At 48.1% G+C, this 12,302-nt stretch overlaps 1 long non-coding RNA gene across 1 annotated transcript; it reads right to left on the bottom strand.

The window, feature by feature from the left end:
* Positions 1-232: 232 nt before the first annotated feature.
* LOC122457594 lies at positions 233-12,100 on the bottom strand. The gene is made up of 3 exons (XR_006277218.1): positions 12,088-12,100; positions 4,629-4,631; positions 233-1,079 (listed from the first exon to the last, which is right to left on the bottom strand). It is a non-coding gene; the product is annotated as an uncharacterized LOC122457594 (long non-coding RNA).
* Positions 12,101-12,302: the final 202 nt, after the last annotated feature.

Below are 12,302 nucleotides of genomic sequence, written 5' to 3'. Positions count from 1 at the left end.
CCCCACACACACCCATCCCCACCGGAGAGCTCCGATGAGGCTCTGAGCAGGGATGAGCCCTTTAAACTGAACGCGAATAGCCCAGTGCGGCTGGGTTTCCCCCACCCCCGCACCACATGGCTCCGATCAAGCTCTCACTCACCAGAAGTGCCTTCTCCAGGGTCATAGTCCGGGAACATGCTTTGGGAGTGGGGGGGGGCGCTATTGGCTCCAGTGTTAAGAATAGTTCCTGAATAGGGGGGAAAACAGTTTCCCCACTTGCCACCTGTGCACTGTCCTCCTCCTCCTCTTCATCCTCCAAAAACTCATCCTCCTCGCTCTGTGCTACTCCCCCCTTGCAGGCGTCCATGGACAGTGATGGGGTAGTGGTGTTGTCACCTCCCATAATTGCATGCAGCTCACGGTAGATGCGGCATGTATGGGGCTGTAACCCAGAGTGCCCGTTCGTCTCCCTGGCTTTTTGGTATGCTTGCCTGAACTCCTTGATTTTTGTACAACACTGTTCTGTGTTCCTGGAGTAGCCTCTTTCCATCATGGCCCTGGAGACTTTAGCGTACGTATTTGGGGTTTTTTTGGGAACATAGTTGTGCCATAACAGATTCATCTCCCCAACATGCAATGAGATCCAGTACCTCCCATTTGGACCATGGTGGAGCTCGTCTGTGAATCTGGGACTGCATGGTCTCTTGTGATGATGGACTCTTCAGGGTCTCCTGCGATGGTAGACTGTGCTGATGGTCACCTGTGCTGATGGTGACCAAACAGGAAATTCAAAAGTTCCAGGGGCTTTTACTGCCTACCTGGCTAGTGCATTGGATTCAGAGTGTTGTCCAGAGCGGTCACAAAGGATCATTCTAGGATAGCTCCCAGAGGCCAATATCGTGGAATTGCGTCCACAATACCTGTAACCTGGAACTGCGATTTCGATTTTAGTGCTCCTCCACTTGCCGAGATGGAGTACAGAAATTGGAGTAAAGAGCCCTTTAAATCGAAAAAACTGGTTTGGTCATGTGGACGGAATCAGTTTTATTTCACGGTAACTCGGCTAATTCCAAAATAACTGCGTACTGTATACCAGGCTAAAAAAACAGGATTTAAACAAGCAGATCACATATGCCCCCAGATAACCACTATGAGCCATCAGGCTGCATGTGGTATCTACAGTGGCAATCTGCAGATGCTCAGTATGCAATGCCTTTGTAAGTCTACCTGTCTTTGCACATTATGTTGGAAGTGAGAATATAGTAAGTGTGTGATAAATTTGCACAAGCAAATAAGGAGCCTGCAAGAAAAAGAGCTAGACAGATTCTAAATGCTAGCTTTCTTTAAAAGAGTTCATGTGCTAATTATGCAAATTAGCCACTCAGAGCCTGCTTGCAATCTTTAATGATATTTTGGACTAGAAAGAGTCATTTGAGCATTTCTTCCAAACACTGATATTTTCATGTAACACCTTTTTAGCTGGCTGATGTGGGCCACATGGGTGTCTCGGCACTTTGGATAACTGTCACTGTAACTAAAGGATTCACTAAATCCTTACCTCTTCCTCCCTCTGCCCCACATATACACACAAGGGTAGGGAACAGAACGGTTGAGCCCCAGCACCTAATTGCTTGAGCCTTAGCATTTTTCTCATTACAAATTAAGCCCTGGGGAACAGCTATGGGTCAGTGGAACAGTAGCCTACCTGAGCAATGCTAATCTGCATCCTGTGGTTGTCAGCTGAATACTTGCAGGTATTCCTGCTATACAGCAAGGGTAACTTTCTCTGCACCTGATCCCCACGCAGTTTAGTAGGGGAGTCACAGTAGGACACAAGTTAATGTCCCAAGCCACTCTATTCACATCTTTCCCCGTTTCTGTTGGAGGGTATGCAGGGGGAGGGGCAGGGGTGTCACAGAATTAGGGCATAGAGATGTCCACAGAGGTACACAAACTGAGTGGACAGCGCAGAGAATGTCTCTGGACCAGGCCATGGCTGGTTCCAGTGCAGAGGTAGAACAAAAAAGCCTTCCCCACATTGTCTCACTATGCAAGGACAGCACCTTGCCTTCCTGAGTGCAATAACTGCTCCATGCTAGTGCTCTTAGGATGCTAGCTACATCAAAAGTAGAGGAACAGCCCATGCTCCACAGTGGAGCTAGCCAGCCATACAGGGAAGCACAGACTGCACAGCCTGCTCTACTTCTGCATATGTGGGAAATCCAGTAGGCATCATGGCTGCCTAGGACTTGTTCTGCGATGATTCAGGTCTTCCCCATCTCCAAGGCAGGGCTGTAGATAAGGCCATGATATGCACATGGCCCATCTTGATATGCATGTGGAAGGCAGTGCAGGATTGGGACCTAGATGCAACAATTAAATATAAGCTGTATATATGTATGAGTGAAGTACAGAAACCAACATAGGGCTTGTGTGTGCAGGCTGGAGTCCAAACATATGTCTGGAATGCAGCTGTATATTTTTATTTAGTGTAATGCAGTAAAACTTTAATTTTACAGTAATAAAATAGATGGTAAGGATATCTAATATAATATATTCTTATGAAACCATAAATGACAAGTTGTGGTGTAAACTGGTGGCAAGAGGCAATGCATGGGGAGGAATGCAGGGTCATATGCCTTCCCAGATTGCTTGGTCACATGCTGTGGCCAGGCCCCCTCTCTGTGGAGCAGCTGAGCCAGCAAGCTGCACCAGGCACAGAGAGGCAGAGGTCTGCATGGAGAGGCAGGAGGGGCTGTTGCTTAAGCGCTGCCAGGAGAGGCAGAGGAACAGGTGGGAGCTGCACAAGTGAGGCTGCTGCTTTCCAGGAGGGGAGGAGCTGCTGGGGATGGAGGGCATGACTCCAGCTGTTTCCGGGTTGTGCCTCTTCCCCCCCCCCATCAGCAGGCATGGGTTGTCTATGTTGGTGGCTGATCCATGAGCCGGAAGGCAAAAAAAAAAAAATCACACTCCAAATAATGCACAGCTCCAGGTTCTTTGCTCATGAGTTTTCTTTATTCACTTAAAAAACAAAGATTCAAAGTGACTCAGCCAAATCCAAAGAATTTCACTGCCTCTCTGGGTCTTGTCTTTACCCTTGACTCCAGGGCTTCAGAGACCTCCCCACCTGAGGCTCCCCCCCATCCCCCGTCCCTTTTTCAGGCCATCTGCCTGTCAGGTGCAGAAAGCCATATACAGGTCATTCCCTGACCCTGGGTCTCTCCTGACCACTCTCTTGTTTAAAAGGCAGGAAACCTTCTATGCCATTTCCTGTAGGGCACATGACTAGGAGCAGGCATGTTGACCTGCAACTACAGTTCCCAACAGTAAATGATCAAAGGGAAGTAACAGGCGCACTGGGACACTCATATGTGCTTGGGACGCCCATATGCCCAGTTAGTTTGCTTTTGCTAGTATAATCAATATTAACAAGTATTTAATTTAGATCTAAAACAGATTCAGCCACGAAAGTGAAGTGATTGAAAGTGAACATTCATATGATAAATGTTAGTAACAGTGAGCCAGATTCCATTCTCACACCAATATAAGTTTTGAGTTACTCCACCAAAGTGAATTGAGTTACTTAAGTTTCACAGCACAATGGACTCCGTTCCAGGTAATGCAAAAATTGGAATCCTCTCAGTTAGAATATTCTATGAAAAACAAGAAACTGAAAAAATATTACTGTTCCCTTAATGCAGAACTAAAGAGGTTTTTTTCCCCTGAAACTCAGTTGACTGTACCCCAGTGGCACCATTAAAACTCTCAGCACAGTAATTAGGATATAAAGGTTTCTGGCTGCAAATTTCCTAAACCCCAGCTAGAATGAGCAGTTAACCCCCTAAGAAAAGTTACCTAGTTGTAAGTCCTGAAGGCCTATTTGGAGTTCCAGCACCTGGCCCTCCTATCAGCAGTGAATGAGAATTTGCATGGAGGTGACTTCTCTCTGCACATCACAATAAGGCTGCCCCTGTGGGTCTAATCACCATCTGCTCCTATGGCCTACTCCATTTTCCATGCCCAGCCTTGGGCTCTGGCTTAATGGGTCAAGCTGTATAATTTCTTACTGCAAGGACTCCACCCCTATCATCACTACAATCAAAAGCCCATCACCTAGCTTCTCTACAGGTTACGCTGGAGGGAAAGGAACTTCTACCTGCTCCTCTATTGTACAGTCTTTCTTCTGACTACTTGAGGCAAGCCTAACCCTACGTCTATGAACCTCACAAGAAGCTCCAAGGGAAGGTAACATATTCCAGTATCTGGGCCAATCCACTCCCTAGCTAAAATCAGATCCCCAAAATGAAATCAGTTAAAGATAATACAACTGAGCTCAGATCACGATGCTCTTATCCCTATAATATCATGAACGCTCTTACCACTCTAGAACGAGTCCCCACTTATAGTACATACCTGATGATAGGCTTCACAAGCAAACTTGAGAATGGGAATATGAATTGAACCACTGACGGGAAGGCAAACCACGAAATCCCACCTCACCCTTAAAAGGCTTCCCCCAGCTAATCACTGAGATGTGTGGGTTCATGCCCATCAATCAAAAGCCCCAGAAAAGTCATGGTGGAAGGTAAGGTGCCAGCCAGGCCAGCTGTCCTTGACCTCTGTCAACTTCCCCCCAGGGCCTGAACCCTCTGGAAGAGTTATAAGATCAGTAACCTCTGGAGAACCTCTGCTGCTAAGCTGAGTAAATCCCACTACTAGGAGGTTCGATTGCAACCTTGAAGTGGGGTTCCTAGTGGGAAACAAGCAATAAAACAAAGATGAAGCACTAAATACACAGCTAGCGTAAATTGGCACAGCTTCATTGACTTCAGTGGAGTTGTGCCATAGAGAATTTGGCCCCTCATATTTAAAAGTATTCATTTAAAATTGCTCTTTAACTTTCAAGCACCCTACCCTATAAAAGTGTAATTATAAAAGCCATAACTATTTTAATCTTTTAAGAAATTCATTTCACATACCGGAGTTAAGTGCTTTGGATTATGTTATGCGCTTTGCCTTTGTTATCTACATTGCATTTGTAATAGACTGCCATGAAAGTTGTGTCTGTGAAATAATAAATCTAAAGTATCTGGGCAAATTATGTATTTTGGAAGTATATAATTAATTGTAGTTTCCAGGGCAAAGGACCATAGCAGCTATTTAAATTCTAATTTACATTAAAGTGAATAGAGTTAATTGCCTGTCCACAACAAATAAAAGAGAAATATGTACATTGGAAGGCAGCCACAGAGTCTCCAATCAATATAAATCTGATATGCCTCTCTGTAGCTGAGAGACATTACATTTTAGTATTACATTCAGCAGTCTAGGACTATTGCTAGGAGTACAGGTCATTCAAATATGACTACTCAAGATGTAGAAACCCAAGATAATATTAAGAGTCTGGTGTGCCCACATTCAGAGAACACAAATGGTTAGCATCACAGATCATTGTATAAATGCAAAGAGAGCCACATCTTCTTATGGTTATCATAATATGTTAAATCTTTATACATATACACACACATACATATATATATATTGTGACGGGGCAAGGCCAGATGGCTATAGAAAAGTAGTGGGAGATAGATATATTAGCTCCAGGCTAAACAAATCCCTGGTACCATGTTAAATGAAATGGAAGCTGCTCCAGGTCAACTAAGACACCTGGGGCCAATTAAGAACTTTCCAGAAGGCAGGGAGAAGGCTATGTTGATTGGGACACCTGAAGCCAATCAGGGGCTGACTGAAACTAGTTAAAAGCCTCCCAGTCAGTCAGGTGGGTGTGCATGTCAGGAGCTGTGGGAAGAAGTTGCGCTGTTAGAGAGGCTGAGTAGTACACACCATATCAGGCACAAGGAAGGAGGCCCTGAGGTAAGGGTCAAGTAGAGCTTGAGGAAGTGAGGGCTGCTGTGGTGGAAGTAGCCCAAGTAGTACGTGTCATGTTTCTACCATAGCTGATACTATTAGGGTCCCTGGGCTGGAGCCCGGAGTAGAGGGTGGGCCCGGGCTTCTCCCCCCCCCGCACCTTTGCCCCCTGTTTAATCACTGAGACAACAGAGACTGTGCGAGGAGGGATAACGTCTCCTCACCTCCCTCGCTGGCTTATGATGAAAATGGCTAGGTAGACTGTGACCCTTGTCTCTAGAGAAAGAAGGGTTACATGGAGGGTCACAGTGAGCCTCTGAGGCTAGCGAAATCTGTCAGGAAATGCAGGACCCACGGAGGCAAGGACAGAGCTTTGCCACAACTGGTGTCAGAAGTGGGATTTCGTTCACAGCGTGGCGGAAGAAAGAGGTTTAAAAAAAAAGTGCACTGGGGTTTTGGATTTTTTTTTGTTTTGGTTTTTGTTTGTTTGCTTTATACCACAATGGAGGAGGTGGTAAGAGCTCTGGTACAAGCCACGGCAGCCCAGCAGGAGGCCACCCGGGTTCAGGCAATGGCACAACAGGAGTCTATGCGGCTACAGCAGGAAACCAATCAATTATTGATGAGCCAGTCGACCCAAGATTGTGCCCTCTTGAGAGTGGTGGTGGACCAGCTGAAGATCCTCACCACCCAGGCCCGGGGGTCCGACGGGACGTGAACGTCTGCCAAAGATGACGTCAGGAGATGACGTAGAGGTATATCTCTTCTCATTTGAAAGGACTGCTCAGCGGGAGGCGTGGCCCCAGGAGCAGTGGGCCGGCATTCTCGCCCCTTTTTTATGCGGAGAGGCCCAGAAGGCCTACTTTGACTTGCCTGCCACAGATGCCACTGACTATACCTGTCTGAAGGCAGAGATCCTAGCACGATCAGGGGTAACAGCAGCGGTAAGGGCCCAGAGGTTCTATGAGTGAAAATACCAGGAGAACAAACCCCCGAGGTCCCAGCTATTTGACCTCATACACCTCTCACGGAAGTGGTTACAGCCCGAGGTGTGCAGGCCGGAGGAGATTTTGGAGACCCTGGTCATAGACCATTACATGCAGGAACTGCCGCCAGATCTCCGCAAATGGGTAGGCCAGAACAATCTGTCCACGTACGACAAGATGATCACACTGGTAGAAAGATGGATGACAGCCAGGGAACTGACCCAACTACCCAAGGAAGGCCCCTTTCGAAGCAAGCACCCGACCCCAACCCTGGAAGGTTGGGCAGCCAAACCCCCGGGGAGTCCTAGGTGGAAGAAGGGAGCGGCTGAAAACCAGCAGGGACCCCAGAAGGAAGGGATTGGCCTGAGTAGGGGGAACCCCAGGACTAAATCCCCTAAACCCCGGGATAGGGGAGTGATTAAAAGCAATTATAGATGTTATGCATGTGGGGACTGGGGACACATAGCAGCACAGTGTCCCAGCACCGAGGAGCCTATGCAATGTAACTTGGGGGATTGGGAGGTCCCAGGCTCCCTTATCCACCTCAGAGAGGTTGCATTAGCCCCGCATAATTACACCAGGCCAAGGAGGATAAATGGAGCAAAGACTACAGCGCTTGTGGACTCTCGGAGTGCTATCACCCTCATATTGGGTAAGCTGGTAAAAAATAGTCAGCTGCTACAAGCCAAACGCGTAGCAGTGACGTGCATGCATGGGGCCATGAGCCATTACCCCACCATCCCAGTGGAGATAGATGTTCAGGGAAACCCCATTGAGGTGACCGTGGGTGTAGTTCCTAAATTCCCATATCCTGTAGTCACTGGGAGGGACTATCCAGGGTTTGATAATTTATTCCCCCTGGAGAGGCTGGAGGGAGGTGGGGACCCTGAGGATAGCGACTTGTCACCGGGGGAATGTCAACGCCCGATGTTTGCTGAGATTTCTCAGGATCTGTTCTCAGCCCCCCAAAAGACCCGGAAGATAAAAAAAGAGAGGAAGGCCGTGAAGGTCTTGGGAACCCAGATCCTGACCCAGGGCCAGAAGACCTCCCTAGTAGGCAGATGGATGCGAGCACCCAACAGAGAAACTTCCACCACAGAAGGTAAGCCAGAAGCTGCCCCCAGCCATGATGGCGGCGAGCCATTGGAAGAAGCAGAAGCCCGCCCCTGGGAGCTTGGGCAGGTTAGTCCCGGGAGAGAGACTTTTGGGCGGGATCAGGCGGAGGACCCCAGACATGATAACGCCAGGAAAGAGGTGGCCGAGATCGATGGGATAACCATGGATGGGAAGGTCCGGGGTCTCAGACCTTACTTTATAGTGAAGAAAGATCTCCTGTATCGTGTGGTGCAAATGCAGGAGCAAGAGATACAACAACTTCTGGTGCCACGAAAACATCAAAAAGCCATATTGAGTATCACCCACAGTCACCTGTTTGGAGGACACCTAGGGGTAGAGAAAACCCAGGCACGGATCCTGCAGAGGTTCTTCTGGCCAGGAGTACATGAAGATCTCCGGCGATACTGCACCTCTTGTCTGGAGTGTCAGTTACATAGCCCTCGCCCGCACTTACGGGCTCCTTTGATACCTCTTCCAATAATAGAGGTTCCTTTTGAATGGATAGCCATGGATCTGGTAGGACCCCTAGAGAAGACAGCTTGGGGCCACCAACATGTGCTTGTTGTACTGGACTACGCAACCTGGTACCCGGAAGCTGTTCCCCTGCGCAACACAGTTTCCAAGACAATAGCTAAGGAGCTAGTACAGATCTTTGCCCGGGTTGGGCTACCCAAGGAGATATTGACTGATCAAGGGACACCTTTCATCTCCAAGTTGATGAAAGATCTCTGTTCATTGCTCCATGTACAAGCCCTACAGTCCTCTGTATACCACCCGCAAACAGATGGCCTTGTGGAAAGGTTCAGTAGGATCCTCAAGGCCATGATCAGGAAAGTGGTGAGCCAGGATGGGAAAGATTGGGATACCCTATTGCCTTACCTCATGTTCGCCATCTGGGAGGTTCCGCAAGCCTCCACAGGTTTCTCTCCATTCGAACTACTATATGGGTGCCACCCTCAAGGCATATTGGATATAGCCAGAGAAGCCTGGGAAGAGGAGCCAAATCCCAGAAGGAACATAGTTGAGCATGTACTGCAGATGAGAGATCGGCTAGCCCGAGTTACGCCCATTGTACGGGAACACTTGGAGAGAGCACAGGAGATCCAACGAACCCATTATAACCACCAAGCGAAGCTTCGACGGTTCCAACCAGGGGATCGGGTGATGGTACTGGTGCCCACAGCAGAAAGTAAACTGTTGGCCCAGTGGCAGGGATCCTACGAAATAATTAAGGCCGTAGAGAGGTGAACTATAAGGTGCGGCAGCCAGGCCACCGGAAATCGGAGGAAATTTACCACATCAATCTTCTAAAACCTTGGCACGATCGAGGGGGATGCTTAGTCATGCAGGAGACCCTTCCCAGGAGGATAACTTACACAAGCAAGTGAGGATATCATCCGACTTGACGCCGATCCAAAAGATCGAGGCAGCTGACATGATTAATCGCAACAGAGATGTGTTCTCTACAAAACCAGGGCGGACGACTGAGACCTATCACCATATCCACACGATCCCCGGAACCAAGGTAACATTGAGGCCCTACCGAATCCCAGCAGCCAAAAGAGAGGAAATCAAGGCCAAAGTAAAGAAAATGTTAAAATTAGGGGTTATTGAAGAATCTTACAGTCAGTGGTCCAGTCCAATTGTTCTAGTGCCTAAACCTGACGGTAACATGAGATTCTGTAATGACTTTCGCCGACTGAATGAAATATCCCAGTTTGATGCATACCCCATACCACACATCGACGAACTGGTTGACCGACTGGGTAATGCCCGATTCTTGACTACACTGGATCTGACAAAAGGGTACTGGCAGATTCCTCTGACCAAAGAAGCTAAAGAAAAGACAGCCTTCTCCACCCCGGATGGGCTATTCCAGTATATCGTCCTCCCTTTTGGGCTACATGGGGCCCCAGCCACATTCCAGTGCCTCATGGATAAGCTGCTGCGTCCCATACTAGTTATGCAGCTGCATACCTAGATGATGTCATCATCCATACGCCAGACTGAGGAACCCACTTAGAGAAAGCTGAGACAGTACTGCGCACCTTAAGGTGGACTGGCCTCACTGCTAATCCCACTAAATGCACCATAGAGCTAGCAGAGGCTAGGTACCTGGGATATATTGTGGGAAGGGGCATAGTGAAACCCCAAACGAATAAGCTAGAGGCAATTCAAAACTGGCCCCAGCTGACCCGAAAGAAGCAGGTCCGTGCGTTTCTAGGCGTGGTAGGCTACTACTGACGGTTTATTCCCTACTTTGCCACTAGGGCAAGTCCCCTAACAGACCTGGTGAAGGCCCGAGGTCCAGACATGGTAAAGTGGACCGACGCAGCAGAGGGGACATTTACAGACCTTCGGACAGCCCTCTGTAATGACCCCATACTCATAGCCCCAGACTTTAACAGGGAATTTTACAGACGCTTCCAAGGTGGGGTTGGGAGCAGTTCTGTCGCAAATGGTGGGAGAAGAGGAACACCCGATCCTCTACCTAAGCAGAAAGCTTCTCCCAAGAGAACAGAAATACGCAGTAGTCAAGAGAGAAAGCCTTGCTGTCAAATGGGCTATGGAGACACTGCGTTATTACCTCTTAGGCCGGCGATTTACTCTTGTGACGGACTATGCACCCCTCCAGTGGACGCAGCTGAATAAGGAAAAGAATGCAAGGGTCACCAGGTGGTTCTTATCCCTCCAATCATTCCAGTTCCGCATACGGCACAGGGCAGGATGCTACCATGGCAACGCTGATGGTCTGTCACGAGCATACTGCCTGGCGTCCCAAGTTTCCCAACTCTATGGTGTTAAGCGGGGGGGGGGGGATATGTGACTGGGCAAGGCCAGATGGCTATGGAAGAGTAATGGGAGACAGATATATTAGCTCCAGGCTAAACAAATCCCTGGTACCAGGTTAAGTGAAATGGAAGCTGCTCCAGGTCAATTAAGACATCTGGAGCCAATTAAGAACTTTCCAGAAGGCAGGGAGAATGCTATGTTGATTGGGACACCTGAAGCCAATCAGGAGCTGGCTGAAACTAGTTAAAAGCCTCCCAGTCAGTCAGGTGGGTGTGCATGTCAGGAGCTGTGGGAAGAAGTTGCGCTGTTAGAGAGGCTGAGTAGTACACACCATATCAGGCACAAGGAAGGAGGCCCTGAGGTAAGGGTGAAGTGGAGCTTGAGGAAGTGAGGGCTGCTGTGGGAGAAGTAGCCCAGGGAATTGTACGTGTCATGTTTCTAAAAGGTCAACTACCATAGCTGATACTATTAGGGTCCCTGGGCTGGAGCCCAGAGTAGAGGGTGGGCCCGGACCCCCCCCCACCTTTGCCCCCATTTAATCACCGAGACTGGGAGACAACAGAGACTGTGCAAGGAAGGATAACTTCTCCTCACCTCCCTCGCTGGCTTATGATGAAAATGGCTCAGTAGACCGTGACCCTTGTCTCTAGAGAAAGAAGGGTTACATGGAGGGTCACAGTGAGCCTCTGAGGCTAGCGAAATCCGCCAGGAAACGCGGGACCCATGGAGGCAAGGACAGAGCTTTGTCACAATATATACACACACACACTATGTTAATCTCTTTGTATATGTTAAATTAGATAAAAATAAATACTCTTACACTATAACCTTCCAGCAATACTACTTTATTTCTTAGAATTCAGAATAGTAATACTCAAGAATCCTAAAACACAGAGAAAGAAAACAGGCTGCTTGTTAGACAGCAAGTTACAACTCAAACCACCTTGTTTGAAACAGGCTTTTTTCAGTGTGACTCTGATTTCATGCTTTGCTACAGAGCCCCTGTCCTATAAGCAGGACAAGGAAACATCCACCACTTTTAAAATGATAGCTTGCAATTCAAGCGCAGTCCTCAAGATACTATATATTTTTAATATATATTCTTATCCTTCAAACCATTACTCCTGGCAATGAGACTACTTGAAGGAACAGGGAGTACTCATCTGAGTTTGGATTGGAGAATTAAGCTCTATTTAAGTTTGTTACAAACCCATTTTGCGACACTGTGGGTGACATGGTGTCATTGTTTCATTTTCAGTTACAGAGCACTGTTAGCTTGGGTCTGAAATGGGTCTACGAGGGGGACAGAGGGTGCAGCAGGGTGGGGAACTGTGAAGGCCACAAGCTCTGAACCTATCACATGAGCCCCAGGCCCATCACCAAAATCCCAGGTGTTTTACCTCTTGGAGCCGTTCATTTTATTCCTTAAGTACACCGGAAACCAGCCACAAGTTGCAACGAATAAATACCAGCAGCCCAGTACCTCACATAGGTACTAAGTGCATTTCTACTTAACCCACTGCCTTGAAGGTGCTGTAAGGAAGGCAAAAAAACCTG

The sequence above is a fragment of the Dermochelys coriacea genome, chromosome 1, assembly GCF_009764565.3.
Source record: "Dermochelys coriacea isolate rDerCor1 chromosome 1, rDerCor1.pri.v4, whole genome shotgun sequence".
Lineage (NCBI taxonomy): Eukaryota > Metazoa > Chordata > Testudines > Dermochelyidae > Dermochelys > Dermochelys coriacea.
The sequence above is the reverse complement of the archived record's forward strand: the minus strand, read 5'-3'. Positions and strand labels throughout refer to the sequence as shown.